This window comes from Chiloscyllium plagiosum, chromosome 14 (genome assembly GCF_004010195.1).
Source record: "Chiloscyllium plagiosum isolate BGI_BamShark_2017 chromosome 14, ASM401019v2, whole genome shotgun sequence".
Classification (NCBI taxonomy): domain Eukaryota; kingdom Metazoa; phylum Chordata; class Chondrichthyes; order Orectolobiformes; family Hemiscylliidae; genus Chiloscyllium; species Chiloscyllium plagiosum.
In genome coordinates this window covers 5,078,904-5,100,406 of record NC_057723.1, presented here as the reverse complement: position 1 = coordinate 5,100,406, position 21,503 = coordinate 5,078,904, and the positions used below count along the sequence as shown (strand labels likewise).

General features: G+C 39.6%; 1 pseudogene; it reads left to right on the top strand.

Annotated features, from left to right (window-relative positions):
* The first annotated feature begins 6,265 nt into the window (after nt 1-6,265).
* Nucleotides 6,266-12,678, top strand: LOC122556427 (annotated as a pseudogene).
* The last annotated feature ends 8,825 nt before the right edge of the window (nt 12,679-21,503 follow it).

The following is a 21,503-nucleotide window of genomic DNA, read 5'->3' as shown; positions in this document are numbered from 1 at the left end:
AAAAGCATGCTGTCTGTACACACTTCACCCCTTCAAAAAAACGAAATAAAATTTCGAAAATGAATGTCATCACTATACATGTCATAACCAGCAAAGCACAAAACTGGTATAATTTAATACCATGAGACTCACCCTCACCAAGCCTCATACAATCTTCCCATTTCCTAAACCTTTAAATTCCAGCCTTTTATGGTTGGGACAATACATAGGCAGTTAAAATATCTTTTCCAAAAAACGGAGTAATCATTATATTAAATGCTTGCAGCAATCTACTCCACGTGAAGAGTCTCACATTCTGTGTTTTCAGCTTTTCATTGAGGCCAGTTGATTATTATTTTCATTGAGTCCTTTAGCTCCGAGACAGGCCTTTTGGCCCAAACTGATCCATGACGACCAAAATATTCATCCAATCGAACCCTACATCCCTGTACTTGGCCCATATCTTTCTAAAACTTTCCTATACATATTTGTCTAAATGCGTTTTAAATGTTGTTAGTATACCCGCCTCAACCATTTCCACTAGCAGCTTATTCTGTATGCCTATCACACACTGTGTGAAAATGTTACCCCTCAAGATCCCTTTCATTTCTTCCCTTCTAACCTTAACATGATGCCCTCTAGTCCTCGATTCCCCAACCCTGCGAAAAAGACTAAGTGCATTCACCCTATACATGCCTGTCATAATTTTATAGACTTCTATAAGATCCAACCCCCTCCACCCCAACCCCCTCCCGAGTGTCCTACGCTCTAAATAAAAAACTTAGCTTGACCAACCTCTCCCTGTAACTCAGACCCTCGAGTCTTGGCAGCATTTCTTTAAATTTCTTCTGCACTCTTTCACGTTTAAAAACATCCTTCCTGTAGCTAGGTGACCAAAACTGAACATAATACTCCAACAACGTCCTGTACAGCTGCAACTTAACTTTTATACTCAATGCCCTTACTCATGAAGGCCAGTGCCAAAAGCCTTCTTCACTGCCCTGTCTCCCAGTGACGCCACTTGCAGAGAATAGTGCACCTGAACTTCAAGGTCATTCTGTTCCACTACACTCGTTAAGGCCCTACCATTCACCATGAAACATCTACCTTGATTTGATTTTCCATAATGCAACACCTCAGGCTTCTTTATATTAAACTCCATTTGCCATTATTCTGCCAACTTCCCCAGTTATCAATGGCGAGTGCAATTTCTGATAACCTTGCTAACCTTTCTGATACCACCTATTTTAATATTTTCTGCAATCTTACTAATTATGCCTTATACATTCTAATCCAAATCATTGATGCAGATAACAAACAGCAATGGGCCCAGCACGACCCCCAAGGCACTCCACTAGTCACAGGCCTCCAGTCTGGTAAGCATCCTTCCACTATTACCATCTGCTTCGTACCATCACGCCAATTGTATATCTAATTTGCCAGCTCCCCTTCGATTCTATATGATCTAACCTTCCAGATCAGTCTGACATGTGGAATGTTATCAAAGGCCTTACTGAAATCCATACAGAATGCATCTACCACTCTGCCCTCATCATCCTTCCTGGTCACTTCAGCAAAAAACGCTAACAAATTTGTGAGGCATGATCTCCCACGCACAAAGCGATGCTGACAACTCTAATCAAATCCTGTCTTTCCAAATGCATATATATCTCGTCTCTCAGAATCTTCGCAAATTTCTTACTTACCACAGAATTTAGGCTTACTGATCTATAGTTCCCAACTTTTTCTTTTCTTCAATAAGGACACAACAGTTGCTACCCTCCTGTCTTCCAAATCTCACTCATAGCTAGTGATGATGTAAAAATAAAAGGCAGGGCCCTCGCATTTTCATCTCTCGACTCTTGCAATGTTCTTGGATATATCTGATCACGACCAGAAGACTTATCCATCTTCATACATTCTAATACGCCCAACACCTCCTCTACAATGATATGAACTCTCCCCAAGATACGACCATTAACTTCCCCACGTTCCCAAGTCTTTATGTCTTTCTCCAATGTAACTTAATGTCCTTCTTTTTGTGTTAGGCCTAAATTGAAAAGCATTGAAGAGCCAACAAAAATCCCAAAATCGCTTTTTATAAGACACAGTACTTCATATGATACTGTGTTTTGAATGGAGATGTAGCCCACTGGCTAAAGTTGACAACTTCTCGTGACACAGGCAACTATTCCGATACTTCATTTCCTGATTTCAACATTCAGGTTACTCAAAGTTTACCTGACCAGTTGTTCATTCTCGTTTGTGCATTTTCAAACACTCGTCTGCCCCCAAATGCTATTGTGAGTCTTTCTAGAACCATGAACTCATAATTGTCTTTTTCTGACGAAAAACGCCCTTAAATTGACTTCTAACGCTGTGTTAATAAATTTAAATGGACTGAAGCGAATACATTCATTTTTTGGGGGGAGGGGGGTGTCTACTAACAAATAACGATAAATCCACTCTTTTTCTTCCAAACTGTAGGTAATTTTCATAGAATAGCTTCAACAAATTTTGTAGTAACACTCTAAAGTTTACTGTTCTTTCAGTCGATACACAGTCGAATTCAGCTGTCTTGTACCCAAACTGTTGTATACTTCAAAGAAGAACAAAAAACAAAGAAAATTTACAGCCCAGGAACAGGGCCTTCAGCCCTCCAACCCTGGGCCGATCCAAACCCACTGTCCAAACATATCGCCCAATTCCGAAGCATCTGTATCCCTCTGCTCCCCACTTACTCATGCATCTGTCCAGGTGCTCCTTAAATGAATCGACCATACCTGCCTTTACTACCTCTGCTGACAACGCGTTCCAGGCACCTAGCTCCCTCTGTGTAAAGTACTTGCCGTGTATATCCCCTTTAAACTATTCACCTCTCACCTTGGACGTATGACTTTCGTTATTGAATCCCTCACCCTGGGAGAAAGCTAATTTCTATCTACCCTGTCTATATCCTTCATGATTTTGCATACCTCAATCAGCTCCCCCCCCAAACCCCCCTCAATCTCCTGTTTTTTAATGAAAACAATCTTAACTTATTCATGCTCTCTTCATAGCTCGCACCTTTCATACCAGGCGATATCCTTTTAAATCTTCTCTGCACTCTCTCCAAAGCATCCACATCCTTTTGGTAATGTGGCGACCAGAACTGTGTACAGTATTCTAAATGCTGCTGAACCCTTCAGCCCTCCAAGCCTGAGCCGATCCAAATCCACGGTCTACACCTATCACCCAATTCCAAAGCATCTGTATCCTTCTACTCTCCACCTACTCATGCATCTGTCCAGATGCACCTTAAATGAATCTACCATGCCTGCTTCTACTACTTCTGCTGGCAACGCATTCCAGACACCCACCAACCTCTGTGTAAAGTACCTGCCGTGTATACCCCCCAAAGTCTTGAAAGAAATTTAACATGACCTGCCAGTTCTTATACTCAATACCCCATCCGATGAAAGCAAGCATGCCATATGTCTTCTTGACCATTCTATCCATCTGTACAGCCAGCTTCCGTGTATAATGGACCTGAACTCCCAGATCTCTCTGCTCATCAACTTTTCCCAAGGCTCTTTCGTTTACAGTATATTTTGCTCTCGTATTAGACTTCCCAAAATGCATCACCTCACATTTGCCTGGATTGAACTCCATCTGCCAGTTCTCCACCCAGCTCTCCAGTCTATCAATATTCTCTTGTATTCTTTGTCAGTCCCCTATGCTTTCTGCTACTCCACCAATCTTCATGTCATCTGCAAACCTCCTGATGTGACCAACAATGCCCTCTTCCAGATTATTGATGGATATTACAAGCAACAGTGGCCCCAGCACTGATCCCTGTGGAACACCACTGGATACCTTTCTCCATTTTAAGAAGCTCCCTTCAAGTACTACTTTCTTTCTGCTGTTGCTTAACCAGTTCTTTTTCCAACTAGCTGGAACACCCTGTACACCATGTGACTTCACTTTCTCCATTAGTGTACCATGGGGAACCTTATCAGCGCCTTACTCAAGTCCATGTATATGACATCTACAGCTCTTCCTTCATCTATTGACTTTGGTCACTTCCTCAAAGAAATCTATTAAGTTGGTAAGGCTCGATCTACCCTGCACAAAAGCATATTGCATCTCACCAATAAGTTCATTCATTCCCAAATATAAATAGACTTTATCCCTCAGTACCTTCTCCTGCAACTTTCCCACCACTGGCGTCAGGCTCATTGGTCTATATTACCTGGAATATCCCTAGCACCCTTCTTGCACAGGGGAAAGCATGAGCAACCCTCCAGTCCTCTGGAACCTCACCTGTGTTTAACGATGCTACAAAGATATCTATCAGGGTCCCAGCTATTTCGTCTCTCGCCTCCCTCAGCAATCTGGGATCGATCTCATCCGGCCCTGGGGATTTGTCTACCTTAATATCCTTCAACTTGCTTGAAAATGTTGCAAATTTTAGACGTTATATAGAAATCATGATGAATGGATAGTCAACAATGAGTTTCAATTGTCTTTAAAGGAACAACTCTTGAGAATTGGGTTTTCAAATACATGATTGTAAGGATACACTGATATCCTGTTTTAGTTTTCAGTAATGGTCTTCCAGAAATAGCACTCGATTGTATGGTTCTTCAAAGCTGTTATGGGTATCAATAGTGCGAGTTTGATTATCTACCGATGCTTTCCTACCACCTCACACAGACATGTTTTATGGTGTGGTGATGCCGGTGTTGGACTGGAGACAGTGAGAAGTCCAACAGGTTTATTTAAAATTACAAGCTTTTGGAACACTTCTATAATTTCCTGGAGAGTCAACTGGTGATTTGGGACTTATGACGTGCTGTATAGAACTGAACAGCATCTCTATTAAGTCTTGGCCATGTAAAATATCTGTTTATTTATGCCTATGTTTTCCATATTCCTATATTCTCTGCCATAGGAAATTTGTGTGCTATTCACAATATTTCTTCATAATATCTGGATTGTATGTTTGTTTGAAGAGTAGCCATCCATTCCTTGCCTGCAAGTTTGCGAGTTTCTGCTCCTCATTGACACTCTATTTTCAATATATGAACATATTGAGACCCCTTCATCCCCAGTTTTTGTGTGGTCTGCCCATGGAAACTTTGGCTCTGCTTCCTGAGCCCATTTTACCCTGCCACCGCAGGAATTGCAAAACCTGTGCCCACACTTCTCTCTCACCTCCATCCAATGCCCCAAAGAAGCCTTCCACATCCATCAAAGTTTTACCTGCATATCCACCAATATCATTTATTGTATCCATTGCTCCCGATGCGGTCTCCTCTACTTTGGGGAGATTGGACGCCTCCTAGCAGAGCACTTTAATGAACAACTCTGGGACACCCGCACCAATCAACCACACCGTCCTATGGCCCAAATTTCAACTCTCCCTCCTACTCAGCCGAGGACATGGAGGTCCTGAGCCTCCTTCACCGCCGCTCCCTCCCCACCCGACGCCTGGAGGAAGAACGCCTCATCTTCTGCCTCGGAACACTTCAACCCCCAGTCACCTATTGTACTCTATGCTACTCTCTCCCCATCCCCAACCCTCCTCTCATTAATCTCTCCACCCTTCAGGCACTCTGCCTCTTTCCTGATGAAGGGCTTTTGCCCGAAACGTCGATTTCCCTGCTCCTCTGATGCTGCCTGAACTGCTATGCTTTTCCAGCACCACGCTAAAGTTCCCCATGGCAACACTAATTTTCGTGGCAATATAGTTGCCGTTGCGAATATAACAATGCACAATGACTTTGTGCCCCCGATGTGGAATTTTAGCAGGTAGCATTATGAAATCATTTAATGTAAAACATTTTGGTGGAGATGGTCATGTTCTACATACTAATGGTGAACAATGAACAAAGGCATAAATCTTTAGTTCTGACAGAATTACTTTCTAATTATGCAACAGCAGGTCAACCATGTTGATCTATCCTGTATAGATGCTCTTGAAAATTGTCAGGAAGCAGAGCTTTTTGGGTCTGAGAAGACAGTGCTCAGGCTCCACAGCAATGTGTGTTAAGAACATTTAAAATAAGGAGATTGTTGCGTGAAAAAAAAAATGTGAGAACTATGGGTGAATAACACTGTTACTAACGCAGTAAAGGCACATATTGGTACTTAGCACATGAAAAAACATGTGCAAGAGCAGAAACAACTAATCATGCATTACCATTGAGCATAGTTAACACAATATATACATTTTAAATAAACAGAAAGGATATTTGGAAAAATGGTATCAATATAACAGTAAAATATACTTCAGATGGTCTCTTTAAAAAGTTTATTCTTATATAAACTTGTATCTTGGTACAATGCTGTGATCACGGGCAAAGGTCTTCAATATAACAAGTGAGTAGAAATGGCAGAAGCATTGGTCATAAGAGAAAACATTGTTAAATGAGTGGAAAAATAATCTGAAGTGATATGAGAAAATGTTGATTATATGCAGTAAATTGTTACTGCCTGAAATGCACTGGCAGTGAGTGTTGTGGAAGCACATTGAATAATTATCACTAAAAATAAGTACATAGCAAATCAAAACACTATATACATACGTGTGTGCTCACACACACGCACACACACATACACCAGGGTCTTCTGCTTGACTGGCTGTAAGAATGCATGCAAGCACTAAGCCTGTGATAACCATTACTTCTCTGGTTCCTTTCTCAGTGAAATCTTGGACCATTGAGAGTGAACATTTCCACTTATAAATTTTAAATGAAACCAGGTAGAAGCTAAACGAGCAAAATGCGTGCATGCTTTCTGAAATGCTCAAATTTCTGTTTATTAGAAATAAGCCAATAGTTGCACTGTAATATCACATTCATCCATATTTTCAGACAAATTGATTAGGTAAATTTGTTTTGTTTTGACAAAACAGAGCCTGTCAGACAGAAATTCAAACTTTTACTAACCATCAGGATGCCTTGGGAACGGTGCAACATTTTGATTATGTGTGTACTGGCCGTTCCTTGGCTCATGTAAGGTAATTTTTCAGCAATTCTTATTATTTCATTTTGTCATGTTGTACTACATTTGTGATTTGTAAGTAAATGCTTCTAATATCTCAGTGGTGAGTATAAATGAACATCTTTATTAATTAAATTCAATATCTTTTGCTGCGTTACGTGACACTATTGCATTACATTCTAATTACAACTCAGTTTGCTTTGATGACATTTATTACAACGTCATGCCTTTTTTGTCAGCACATATGTTGCAAAATGCATGTGCAAAATGTCCCCAAAGAGAGGATTCATTGCATGTGATTTTGAAGAATGGATTTATGACAAAAATAATAGATAAATTTCATTATCAACTCTTCAAAAAGGTACAGAGTTCAAATATTATTAAATATGGTGGTCTTCAAACATCGACCATTTAGAACAGAAGAAAACTTGGGGGTGGGGTTGGGGATATGTGTGGGGTGAAGAACACAAACTGTGAACGTGGAGACGACCATAGAATTAGAAACCATTAAAATTCTCCCAATCATCTTGCATCAACCTCAGTTTGATAATCGTCAGTTATCATTGGAAGAAAGAGCAAACTCTGTGGACGATGCAGCACTGCATTCACTTCACTTCTGATTCGAATTTGAAGGAATCCAGACACGAATTCCTTTCCAATGGACGTAAGATTTTGCTTAAAATTGTACACAATGTTTGTGCAGTCAGATACAATATAATAGAATGTACATAATATAATAGAATATATTATACAATGCCAGTATTTTGTACTGAAAAATATGAGTAATATTTACAACAATTTTCAGTATTCTGTAATGATTTCTATGAACATTGATTTTAATGGCAGTATACTCCATGGCATTAAAATTGAAATCAGATCTTTGATATGGTCTCAAATTAAAACATGATCCGAACAGTCCTGTAGAAATGACACATACCATCTGAATTGTATACTGTTAAGCTCAAGGAATACTAATAAAATTTTTCCAAATGGTGGTGCTGCTACTGTATGGATGTTCTGTCCTCATATGCTCCTGGCCGGCTGTATGTTTCTCTCTCTCTCCTTTCCCATGACTTTCTTTCTTTTTCCTTTCATATTCTGACACTGTGCAGAGCGGTGTTAGAGGGCAAGAGCAGAAACAACTAATCATGCATTACCATTGAGCATAGTTAACACAATATATAAATTTTAAAGAAACAAAAAGGATATTTGGAAAAATGGTATCAATATAACAGCAAAATATACTTCAGATGGTCTCTTTAAAAGGTTTATTCTTATATAAACTTTATAACACTTTGCTGCAGATTTTATCAGGTGAAATATATGTTAATTAAAAATTTAGACAGTAAGAGCAGGAATAATCACAATGGACCGAAGAGCCTGCTGTGTCAATCGTTATGATCATGGTTAATCAGCCAACTCAATAACCTATTCCTTCTTCCCCCACCTCTCTACTCCATATTCCGAGACACTTTTAAACACAAGAGCTATATTCACCTCCTTCGTGAAGCTATATATTGTTCTGGCTTCAAATGCTTTCTCTGATAAGCGTTCAACAGGCTTTCCACTCTCTGGAGCAAGACGTTTCTCATCACCTCATTCCTAAATGATTTACCACATAGCCATAGACTATGACCTCAGGTTCTGTATTCACGAGTCACCGGCTACATCTGACTGCATCTACCCTGTCTAGTATTAACAGAATTTTATGTGTTTTAAGTGAGTCACCCCTCATTCAACTGAACTCCAGCGAAAATAATCCTATCCGATTCAACCTCTCCTCCAAGATCCATTCTGCCATTCCAGGAGTCATTCTGGTAAACCTTTGCCACTCTTGTTCTAAAGCAAGATCATCCTGCCTCGCCAAGGCATGGTCGCAGTAAGATATCTCTGCTTCTGAATTCAAATACTTTTGTGACAAAGGTCATTGCACCATTTGCCTTATTTAACAACTTCGGCATCTGAATGATGACATCAATAACTGGTGTCTGCAGATACACATAACTCCTTGCATTCTTCATCTATCATTTTACAGACATTTAAATAACTTAGACCAGTATTTTATAGACATTTAGGTAATTTTAACCTGTATTCCTGCTTTTGCCACTAAAATGAAAAACCTCATATTTTTCCACGTAATGCTGCATGTGTCATTCATTGGTCCACTCACTCAATTTATCCACGTAACACTGCAGCATCTCTGCATCACACTTGCGTGTCATCCTCCCACCAACCATTGTGTAAGGCAAGGACTGAAGGTCCAAGGTAGCTCTAATTCCCTTAAAGATTTTTTTTAAAACAGAGAAGCCATCTTTACGCAGGCAGCAAACTACTTACTGAAATTAAATTGGAGGATGTCATCATGACGATTTAAAACGAACTATGTAATTGCCAAAAGCCAGAGATTCTGAAGTATCACACTTTTGTGTAAATCTATGCATGGCGTGTAATTTCTAAGCGCGTATACCTTTGTTTTTTAATTGTGCACCCAAAATTATAACGGTTTGCACATTGGTCCAGCTATAAACAGTGTTCTTGCAGCTATTGGTTGACACTCTTCGTGTCGCTGTCTACCAATAAAAACTCGAAACGCCGAGATAGATCGACCACCTCCTCCGTCAAGCAAACAACAGAATCCGCGAGGCAGACAGTGCGTGCGCTAACAGTCGGTGGACATGCTCTATCGAGCTCCCCAGATTATATCCTTACATTTCTCGTTGCGATAACAGTATATGGGTATGCTGTTGAATAATTGCTGTGATATACGAAGCAAGTCAATATAATCTATTTTACGATATTGTGCAACAAAATCCAGCTGAGAGCAATGGCGGAAGCAGTGTTGAGAGAAGCGTTTTTTATATTCTTTCTCTGTGCATCGGAACTGGCGTCGGAGCAGCTTCTCTACTCCATCCGGGAAGAACAGGAGTGTGGGGCCTTTGTTGCGAAGATTTAAGATTAAAGGTTTGGGATTTAAATAATCGCAAGTTTCGGCTGATTTCTGATGACCCAAAAGGATACATGGTAATCAATGTGGAAAATGGTTTCTTATGTGTTAATGAAAGAATTGACAGAGAACAACTTTCCAGTAAAGCTGCTGCGTGTTCCCTTTCTTTCCAAATTGCGCTCGACAATCCTTTGGAAACGTATCGCGTTGCAGTGGAAATACTAGATGTAAATGATAATTCACCCATTTTTTCGAACAAGGAATGCTACCTGCAAATCAATGAGTTAAATGCGCACGGCGCGCGCTTCCCTCTCGAGACCGCGCGTGATCCGGATGTAAGTACAAATACAATTAACACATACCAGATCAGTCCAAACTAGCATTTTGGTATTACTGTGCAGACAAGAAGAGATGGGAGTAAAAGTGGGGAGCTGGTATCAAAGAGGTCTTTGGACCGTGAGCAACAGTGAATGTTTACTCTGGTATTGACGGCCATCGACGGTGGGATTCCGCAGAGATCTGGCACAGCGCGGATCATCATTAATGTCATTGACGCAAATAATAACGCACCCGTCTTCGATCATGAAACTTACAGTGCGACGGTGATGGAAAACATTGCGAATGGCTCTCTGGTGCTAAAGGTTCATGCTGTTGATATGGATGAAGGAACAAACGCTGAGGTAGCATATTCTTTCACCAATTATGTTTCCCAAAATGTTCGCGAGTTGTTCAAATTGGACTCGGTGACTGGAGAGATCAGAATTCAAGGAGTACTGGATTTTGAGGAAACAACTGCTTACGAACTTGACGTCCAAGCTGAGATCTACGCTCCACTGGATTGTTAGCTCGTGTGAATGTTGTGGGCGATATCATTGATACTAACGATAATTACCCTGTGTTGCAAGTAACAGTTTTGTCCAGTGTTGTGCAGGAAGATGCTCCTGCATGGACTGTGGTAGCTCTGATCAGCGTAACGGATTGCGATTCTGGCAAATAGGGAGAAGTGCAGAGCCAAATTCCAGAGAATATATCGTTCAAGATCGAAAAATCTTTAAAGAACAACTATAAATTGGCTACCAATGGCTTTCTAGATCATGAACATATGCCACTGTATAACATTTTCGTTTCAGCCTGGGACGGAGGGGCCCCTCCTCTTTCAGTAAGTAAATTCTTCTTGATTTCGGTAACTGATGTCAATGACAACGCACCACGTTTTACAAAATTGTCATATAACGTGTATCTAATGGAGAGTAATACACCCGGCGCTTCCATATTTGCTGTGAGTGCAAATGATGCTGATTTGATTCAGAATGCGGAAGTCTCTTATTCTATTCTCGACAACCAAAAGCAATAAATACCTTCTTCCGCGTACATCACGATTAATTCCAAAAATGGGAACATTTACGCACTGCGCTCCGACTCTGAGCAACAGAAACATTTTCAGTTGACAGTTCAAGCTCAGGATGCTGGATCACCTCCACTGAGCAGCACTGCCCTTGTAAAAGTTATTATCCTGGATCAAAATGACAACGCACCTTTTATTGTTTCTCCTTTAACTTGGAAGACGTCAGCAAAAGTGACGTGTTCCAAGTAACATATCCAGGGTACCTGGTCACCAAGGTACTTGCGTCTGACGAAGATTCTGGCCAGAACGCAAGGCTTTCCTATCAGTTATTGGAAGCCACTAATCCTGGCCTTTTTACTGTGGGACATCTCTCTGGAGAAATCAGAACAACACGAGCATTTAGTGATCAAGCTATCAGTACAGAAAGATTGGTCCTCCGTGTGAAGGATAATGGACAGCCAAGTCTATCCACTACAGTTACGATCTCCTTTACCGTAATTATCAATATTACTGAGAAATCTTTTGAACGAATTGATAAGCCTGTCGCTTGGAATATTTTTCCGATATAAACAGCTATCTAGTCATCACATTAGGTTCGATTTCCTTTTTATTTCTCATACTCATCAGTTGTTTGCTTATCCTGAGGTATAGACAAGATAGATATATTGCTGCATACTACAGACCCACAGTTTGCTGCTGTTGTCGTAGAGATTTGGATGGTGGCTTGAACTGAAGACCAACAGGACCTGATCCTTTGAGTTACAGCGGGGCCTTTCAGACTGAAACTTATCAATACAGTGTGTGTTTGTCACCAGAATCATCGAAGAGTGACTTTCTCTTTTTGAAACCCTGTCATCCTACATTGCCTTTCAATGAAACGAGTGTGCATGACAGCAACGCAAGAAACTAATCTTCGCAATCAGTTAAATTATCTGTATGACAGGTAGTACTTGTTGGCGAACAATTATTTACTGCATGTTCATTTCTCGGTTAAATTTCCTGCTCAAACATTAATCACTTTATCATTGAAATATTAATGCACTCAAATAACCTGTATCCCTTGGTGTATCCAGACGTGGTCAGTTACAATTATACTTTTGTGTAAGTCCAACATTTTACAGCCATATTATTTACTTGAACGTTTATATGCAAATTGGAGTTTGACCTTTTACTATTTATGTTTTGAATCAAAGAATATCTGTATATTCATTCGCATGCAGTTAAATAAGCTGATGAAATCAAGTTATTATGAGGTATTCTGAATTCCTAACTTTAACTATCTGATGACAGTTTAAACCCATTTACTTCTAACAGTCTATTTCTCCGAAAAAAAAGGAAACTTTCTCGTTAAACGATTAATGTGTACGATTTGTATCGAAGTCTGGTTACAAGTCTATAAAACAGTGATGATTTTGTTTCTTAATTCATGCAGTTTGAATTAACGTGTCAGCTGTTGCGCATTTTGCTGTCTTGTCATCAGTTCCTTCCTCAAAACTCTGTTTGATGTGCTTATCCATAAACAGGTGCAGCCTCAGCCAAGATAGTCAATTGTTAAAATAATACTCGCCTTTATCTGTCAGCATAGAACGTTTCCCTATTACGTAATCAACTACGAGGAAGGAAAATGTAATTAGACAAGTTAATACTTAGTCAGCCTTTGCTCCATCAGAGGTCATTGGCAGTGCATTATATCGCACTTTCTCCCTTACAACACAATGATTCAGCAAAAACAAAACTTACTGGCAGTCAGTCTGAGTTCTGCAAGATCAATGCAAGGTCAATGTTGTGATTGAATTGAGGATAGTCTCTGCAAATACTACTGAACTCCAAAGGTATGGTGATTGGGTCTGACTTCCTATGCCATCAACACACACTTGTCTGATGTAAGTTCAAAAACCCAGAGCAAAAACTGATTCAATGGGAATCATGGTATATTCTTTTCGACAGAGGAAGTTAGACATAGACAATGAAGATCCTTGTCATTGTTGGGCATGATCTCCGTCATTTCAATCCCAGGCAATGATTGTGGGGATTCCTTAGCGTAGAGTCCCAAGCTCAGATATCTTTATTTACTTCATTAATATACCTGCCTCCGTTATAAAGTCAGAAGTCAGAATGTTTGTTTCTGTTTGTGTAAAATTAAGAATAATTCGGAAATATACTGAAGTAGCCTTTGCCCATTTGCAGAAAGAACTGAACAGCATCTAGACTTGTGCTGGTAAGAAAAAAAGCAGGATTTTAGAGCACAAACTCCAGGCAGCAACCATTTCCAACAAAAGATTATCCAACCATATAACCTTGAATGGAATTCCATCACTGAATAACTCCATAATCCACAACCTGATTTTTAGTATTAACCAGAAACTGAATTGCTCAAGCCATAAAGAGACTGTTTTTGACAGCAGATCGGGGTCTATGACTACTGCAGCAAGCAGTTCTCTCCAAATTCTCCCCAGAGTCCAACCAGCATCCACAATGCACAAATCAGAAATGCAGTGAAATATTTTCAACCGGAATGGATAAGTGAAGCTCCAATAGCATTCCTAAATCTTTGCACTCCATCACAGAAAAAAAGAGTCCTTGTGTAGCATCCTATTTTATACCTTAAATGTTCACTCCACGTCGGGCGTATAATGCCAGAAGGTTTTTAATACTTTTATGAGAAATGGATTTCAGCATTTATTACGTATCTTCAATTACAGTTCAGAAGGACATTTTGATCTATGTTTGTGAATTGTTGAAGTCACTTGGATGTTGACGAGTCTGCAAATGATTAGACAGGAACCTACATTATTTGAATCCCTTGTAACTGAAGTTGCAATGATACGTTTTCAAGTCTGGATGTTGACAGACTTAGAGGCAAACTTGCAGTTTTTGGTTTTCCCAAGAAACTGTTACCATTATACTTACAGATTAGAGTGGTCTCATGTTTAGAAGGAGCAATCTAAGGACGCTTGGTAAATTTTTACAATTCATGTCTTCGATGGTGCATTATGCTGCCACTAATCATCAGTGATAAATGAACTCAATGTCTGTGAAAGTGATGCCAGTTAGACGAGGTGTTTTATCCTGGATGGCTTCATCTTCTTTCATGTTGTTGAAGTTGTGTTCACGCAGGCAATTGCAGAGTATTATATTTCATTGTTGGCATGTTTTTTTTTAGATATTAGACAGGGTTTAGGGTGTCTGGAGTGAGTTACTCACTTTCAGATCCTTATTCTGTGATCTATTCTTGTAGCCAAAATGTTTGCATGGTTGGTTCTGTTTCGTCTTTGGTCAATGGTAATCCGAGTATATTGACAATGAGAGATTCATAGATTGTAAAGCTAGTTTACATGAACGGGATATGATTAGATTGCCTCTTGCTGAAAGTGGTCAAGAAGGATTTGGATATGGCACTTCGGGCTTAAAATTCAAAGAATATTGGGGGAAAAATCAGAACAAGATTTTCAGCTGGATGACCAGCTATTATCAGAATAAATGGCAGAGCAGGCTAAAATTTGTGAACAGCCTATTCATGCTCCTCTTTTCTATGTTTCTGCTTTTATTTCCGGTAATTGTGTGCCATCAACCCCCATGTGAGCCCTAACCTGGAAATTGTCCATGTCTTGTTGCTCCTGAGAATGGACTATTTCACTATCTGAGACAAAGCAAAGGCAATCATGATTATGCAATCATCAATGAGCATTCGTACTTCTGACCTTATGGTGGAAACAAGGTCAGAGATGGAGCAGCTGAAGATGGTTCGTTCAAGGTCATCACACTCAAGACTTACTGTACTGATGTGCTCGAGCTGAGCTACCACAATTGTCCAACAGCTACAACAATCTTTATTTGTGCCAAGCGTAATTCAAACCAGCAGTCAGTTTCTCATTGTGTCCCATTAGTTGTAGTTCTGCTAGCATTCTTTGTTGCCACACCTGTTCAACAGCGGCCTGTATGTCAAAAGCGGTAATTCTCACGACTTCTTTGAAATTCAGTGTTTGCCACCTACAAGATGCAGGACACTAACTAAAAATGGCTTATTTTACAGCATATTCCTCCACATCACCCCCACAACATGGAAAACAAGGGCAACAGATTCATGGCTAAGCATGGTTTAAAGTATCCACATGAAGCCAGACAACATCCTAGCATGAGACCTTATATCTGTTCCTTCACTTTCACTGTGCCAGAACGTCTTGAACACCCTTATTCACAGCGCTGTGGGTGCATATCTCCAAGATGGCACTGGAGTAGCAGCGCAAAATGCGGGCTCCTCAACCCAGGGGCCTGGAGCTCGTCCACTCCATCTCCTTTCCTATTTTGATCTTTCTATGCTTTTTAAATTTTTTTTTATATATTATAGTACCTTATCTTTTAGTAGCTTCGATGGAAGGCCCAGCGATGAGATGTCTTCCAGCAACCCAGAATGGTGGTATTGGCCTGGTGCCTGGCAGGGTGGTCTCTGGGTGTGGCAGTCTGCAGTGTGGGTGTCTTTTTTTTGGAGGGCAATTTCAGCTTATCATGGTGCTCTTCTCCAAGTATTACGGTCTTTTTTGTGTCTTTTGGGTATTCTAGCAGACCGGCTTGAAGTCCCAGCGTGGAGGCCTGAGCGTGGAGGTTTTGTACTTCCTTCAGAGGCGAATTCTGAGCCTTCCTGCTGGCCAGGTTGGATGTCCAGTCCCAGTGTGGAAGTCTCTCTCGATGGTGTGTTGGTCTGGGCCCAGCCCCGCATGGCACTTCTCCTGATTTCCGAATGTGCGCTGGACCCAGGAGCCGTTAATTGAACTTTGCTGAACGTTTGTTTTTTTTCCTTCTTATTTATTATTTCTGTTATTAATTTAGACCCGTGCTATGGCAACGTATATGTAACACGTTTCACTGTTTATTTTAATAAAATAGACGTGACAATAAATTGACAATAGATTTCATTCTATATCTCCTCCCTGTAATGCAACAATTAAAGGAGGTAGCTCACAAACACTTCCTCAACCATTTATGTGAGGCAATGAATGGTGGCGTAATCATTAATGCCCTCATCCCGTGAATGAATACGCTGAGGAAAAACGTGTTTGTTGCAGTGACTGACTGCTTTGCAATTGTATGCGTGCACCATAATGCAGAGTTTCATAGCTCTCAGCTCCATGAGCAGTAGGTTCAGAAATTCTTCTTGAATCCCTAGTGGGAAACTGTCGATTCAAATTGAGTTCTGTAAAACCGAGGATAAAATCTAGGCTGGCACCACAGTTTAGTGTGGAAGAAATGCTGTGTTGTTGGAAGGGTGGTTTTAGGAGCGATATTTTAGACTAAATTCCTGCCTATCCTATCAGTTGGTCCAAAAACGTTCCCCAGAACTTTAAAAAAATGGGGATTACCCTGGTTAACGTTAATCCATGAATTTATATAGTTAAAACACAACAGTTTAACTCTGCCCTACCCTGATTCTGTTTCTAAGAATTACCTTGACTATCACATTTTGTCAAAGTATATTAGTAGCTTGATTTCAATAGGACACTTCTCACCTAAATGCTGGTTTATGGACTGTGAGGCCATGAAATAGACTATAGAATTCCAATTCTTCTATTGTGATAATGGCTGCCTCTCTGTAAGTCCAGCTTTTTAAAAGAAATACTTTCCTCATATTTGTCAATCTTATACTATATTGGTGTTTACTATTATTGGAATGAAGTGATTCATGTCTATTGTTACATCACCGTGGTGAATCTCTCTGTCAATTAAACCAAACACCCAGAAAAGTTCACCTAGCCTAGTTATCGGTTAAAATATGAGTGACATAGAACTCCCAAATTCCACTACTTAAAGAAAATAATACCAGTTTAATCTTTAATTCTAAAAGTGAATATTAAACAACAGCTTTTAAAAAGTATAAGGTTCCCTTTCTCTTACCTGCTTATTACCCACCTCCAACTCTATAACAATATACTGTTCAATAAAAACACTTATTAAAATACATCAATTTAATTTTAAAAACACGCAGCAGCTATCATCATCTGTCTCAGTCTTCTTCCTTCTGAAGATCTCCCTGGGTCATCTTCTTTCTTTTTACTGTGGCGATGTTTCATATGAAAAGGCAACATTAGTAGAGAGTGTCTTAATTACTTGCGCCTGTCTTGATGGAAGTTACTCTGTCTGATTTTTAAAATGCCTGCCTTTTTTATGACCCAATACTAGATTGTCTCATTGGTTCAATGTTGGCAAAACAATAAATTCAAACGCGATTGAGCTTTAGTATCCTGGGGCATAATATAAACTGATTAGTTAAATTCGGATTGTTGTTAAAACAACCACCAACTCAAGTATCTATTTCACAGCCAAATTTTACATTGTTTCAATTTCCTAGTACAGGCTGAGACTGCTGTTGTAAGCTCTGAGCACGGAACAACATTCACTGTCTCTTAAAGTGACAATACACGCCTTCAACTGCATTACACTATATACCAAAGAGTTTAATTTCATAAAGTTGACAGCCTGCATCACTGACTCATCCATCATTTTGAGAGAGTATAAATGCTTCCTTTAGTTTCGTTCACACGCATCTGAGTTATAATTCTTTAACATTGGAGCAGGCTGTCAATTACACAACAGCAAGAGCAGTGCAGAATAATAAAAAAAAAGAAGTTGTTATGTTTCTTGAAGACAACGGAGTAAACATGGCCATTGTTTATGATAATCAATTAAATCAGTACGATTTCTGTTCAACTCAAACGCCTTTGCTGAGGCTATATAAACAGATAGTGATTAAAGATGTAAATAAACATCAAAGGTAATTATATCTGCATTATTACCTGAGCTACAAGCAAAGTGTCATCGAGTAAAAGTGATCCAAAATCTGATGAAAAATGGCTCAAGCATTATGTTGGTGAAGTGGGTTTTGAACAGGGATCTCATGGGAAACTGAGTTCAGTTTCTTTGGGCTAATATTTATCTGAACACTGCCGGGGGATATATAACTACTTCGGGAGAGGGCCTTGCACTAAATCAGATGTGGGAGGTGTGGGAATGCTTTGTACACTAAGATAAGGCAAAGGACCAAAGTAGCAACAAGAGTAATGGTGATCAATATGGCTAATAGAAAGGGAATGGGAAAACAAAACTAAGTATGCAACATCTGGTAGGTCTTGAGATTAAAAAAGTAGTAAACAGACAGGAGTAAGGTTGTGCAGCATTAAGATCAGATATTAATGAGAGACATCTGAAAAAGACAATTGAATTTGCATTATGCAATTATAATCAATAAACAGCATGTGTTTTCAAGTCATGGGGGTGTTGTTCTCCACCGGAAATCTTTTGGCATTCGCCCAAAAGTAGATTTCCATGGCGCTCAAAGGAACTATTCGTATTTACAAATACTACACAAATACTACGAAGAAGTATTAATGTGTGCATGCTATGGGGTTACTTTGCAAACTATCGACGATTTAGCATTGTTATTCTTGCTTTTCATATTTTCTCTTTACATAAATAGGTACTCAATAGTTAAAGCGTTTCCTAACTTTTCTGGAATCAGCATGGATAGGATAAATAGACAAAGTCTTTTCTCTGGGGGTCGGCAAGTCCAGAACTCAAGGGCATAGATTTAGGGTGAGAGCGGAAAGATTTAAAAGAAACCTAAGGGTAACTTTTTCACACAGAGGGTGGTACGTGTATGGAATGAGCTGCCAGAGGAAGTGGGGAAGGCTGGTACAATTGCAACATTTAAAAAGTATTTGAATGGGTATATGAATAGGAAGGGTTTGGAGGGATATGGACCGGGTGCTGGCAGGTGCGACTAGATTGCATTGGGACATCTGATCGGCATGGACGGGTTGGACCGGAGGGTCTGTTTGTATGACTGTAATTCGTTGTTACCTTGGCAAACAATCAATCTGGCGTCTCCAGCACTAAAACAACATTTTAATATTTGTATTGTGGGAGTCGTTAAAATAGATAAGATTTACATCCCACGTTTTTGTAACTAGTCGATGCATTGTAGGCATAAAGTCTACAAATTCCTGTTGCTGCAAGCGGAGGGAGTCGAATACTGCTTGTAATTGAGAGCTGTTGCAAAAGAAATGATCGGTTACCCTTGGGGTTCCCAGTCGCTCCCCATTTCTGAAGGGAATCATTATTCTGTTTATTGCCAGGACCGTCCAAAACTGATTTATGTTCCTTGAAGCCTTGCGAAGTAACTTTACCTCTTAATGATTTCAGTGTCCATGTAGGAAAATAGTAATTACAGTGTAGGAAAATAATAGTTTTCTCCTGGATGTAATTGGTAATATTTTACTGTTGAGTGGAGTTATTTATTGTTGATGACATTTTAAAAACACCTATATATTAGAACAACACTCAGACATACACAAGTATTAAACATTATGCCTGCTTGGTTGATACGAATGTTTTGAATGGCTTCAGCAGAGCAAATTTTATAAACGTTAGAGTAAATAGCTCACGACCTAATGTTTGTAATTTCCCTGTTTTCAAAGCTCCTAATATTAAGAATCAACATTCCTCTGGTAACTAGAGATATAACCCGTGACGAGTCTACAAATTTCTCCTCGTTATGTTCCATTAAAATTATAGATTTTAGTTAAGAATATGTGAAGCAGTTAGATGTTTTAATATAACTTTCTCTTGCATAGTATTCACAAATTTTATTCCGCGATTAGTTAGATTGACTTTGAAAGGGATAAAGTGAGCAAAAAATAAAAGTCAAATGGACATAATTCAGTTACTTAATGTTCTGGTCATCTTGTTAAATCCATTTTTAAAAGAAGGCATTTTCAGATCAGTTCAAAACGGAACATGTGTTTTTTTTTAAACTGATTTTTCATTAAACACTTCGTGTTGAATATGCATAAGGTCCTTTTACGAAGGCATTGTGAAGGAAAGCATTGTGTACTATTTCTGAGGTACGTCAGTTTAGGAAAGGTGCCTTGACCTACACACCTTTGCATCGGCAGGTTCCAATAAGTCATCCACATTAACGTAGAAGTGTATCCGTGAATAGTAATCGATTAGAAATTATTGCAGTACAAACTAATTCAAAACTATTCATTTGCATTAGGAAACATAACCAAAGGAGTCTGTCTCGTCATAGTCTCCAACTTGATTTTCTAACTATTCTGAACATTGACAATCCAACTGACAAACTTGAAAGTACTCAGTCCTGTTTGCAGTCAAAATTGTTGTCATTTAGGTCACTGAGCCTGGCATCTTCGAGATGTAGCTGTTCAAAAGTGTGTTTTGAAATTTTGTCCCATTAATCAATAAATCTGACTCGTAGCATGAATTGTGTTATTACTGTTAATTTAGATAGAAAAGCAGGAAAGGGACCATGGAAAAGAATATTTCATTGTGGGCTTCAAAATTTTACAATGCACACTCATACAATACCTAAGATAGAAATATGGATGCCATGGAGTGCAGGCAAATTGTAACCATTGAGTGTTATAACTCAAAAGAAGACATAGAAACTGGTGAAAATTTACATATTGGAGGCAAGTATATATATTGATGCCTATGTTGAAAAATAAATGTAATCTTAAGGTGAGCAAAATAAAACGCGCTGTAACTAACCAAATATATTACTCTTCCATACATTTTTAATTTTTAATAATTGTATAATAATAGACTAATAGCAGAATGACAATACACTCATTTAAATTATGTTGATTTGAACTTTATGCACAATGCTTCACCATTGGCAAGAAGAGCAGGTTGGTGGAGGACACCGAGACAGAAAATTACCCTCACCCTCATGAGCAACTGAGGCGAAGATTTTGCGATAGGCAGACAGCTACACCTATCGGAGGAGCAGGAGAATCGAAGTTTCGGGCATAAGCCCTTCATCAGGAATCATGTAGAGACAGGAGGAGAACTGCTTTAAGAAAGGCATCCTGATAAAGGGCTTATGCCCGAACCGTCAATTCTCCTGCTTTTCTGGTGAAGGGTTTGTGCCCGAAACTTCGATTCTCCTGTTCATCCGATACTACGTGACCTGCTGTGCTCTTCCAGCCCTATACTCTCGACTCTGAACCCTAGCATCTGCAGTCCTCACCTGGAAAGCTTCACCCAATGTAGCATGCATTTGAGGAACACAAGATAGGAAGTTAGCATCCCCTTGAGGAACATTCAAAGTAAGCTCCTAGCAATGGGTGGTGCATATCACAAGGAGGAGTGGGTGAGGAGAGAATGTGTGACGACGTCAGCAGCATCCGAAGCAACTGAAAAGTTGAGAACCCTGAGACGTTTCGATAGACGAAG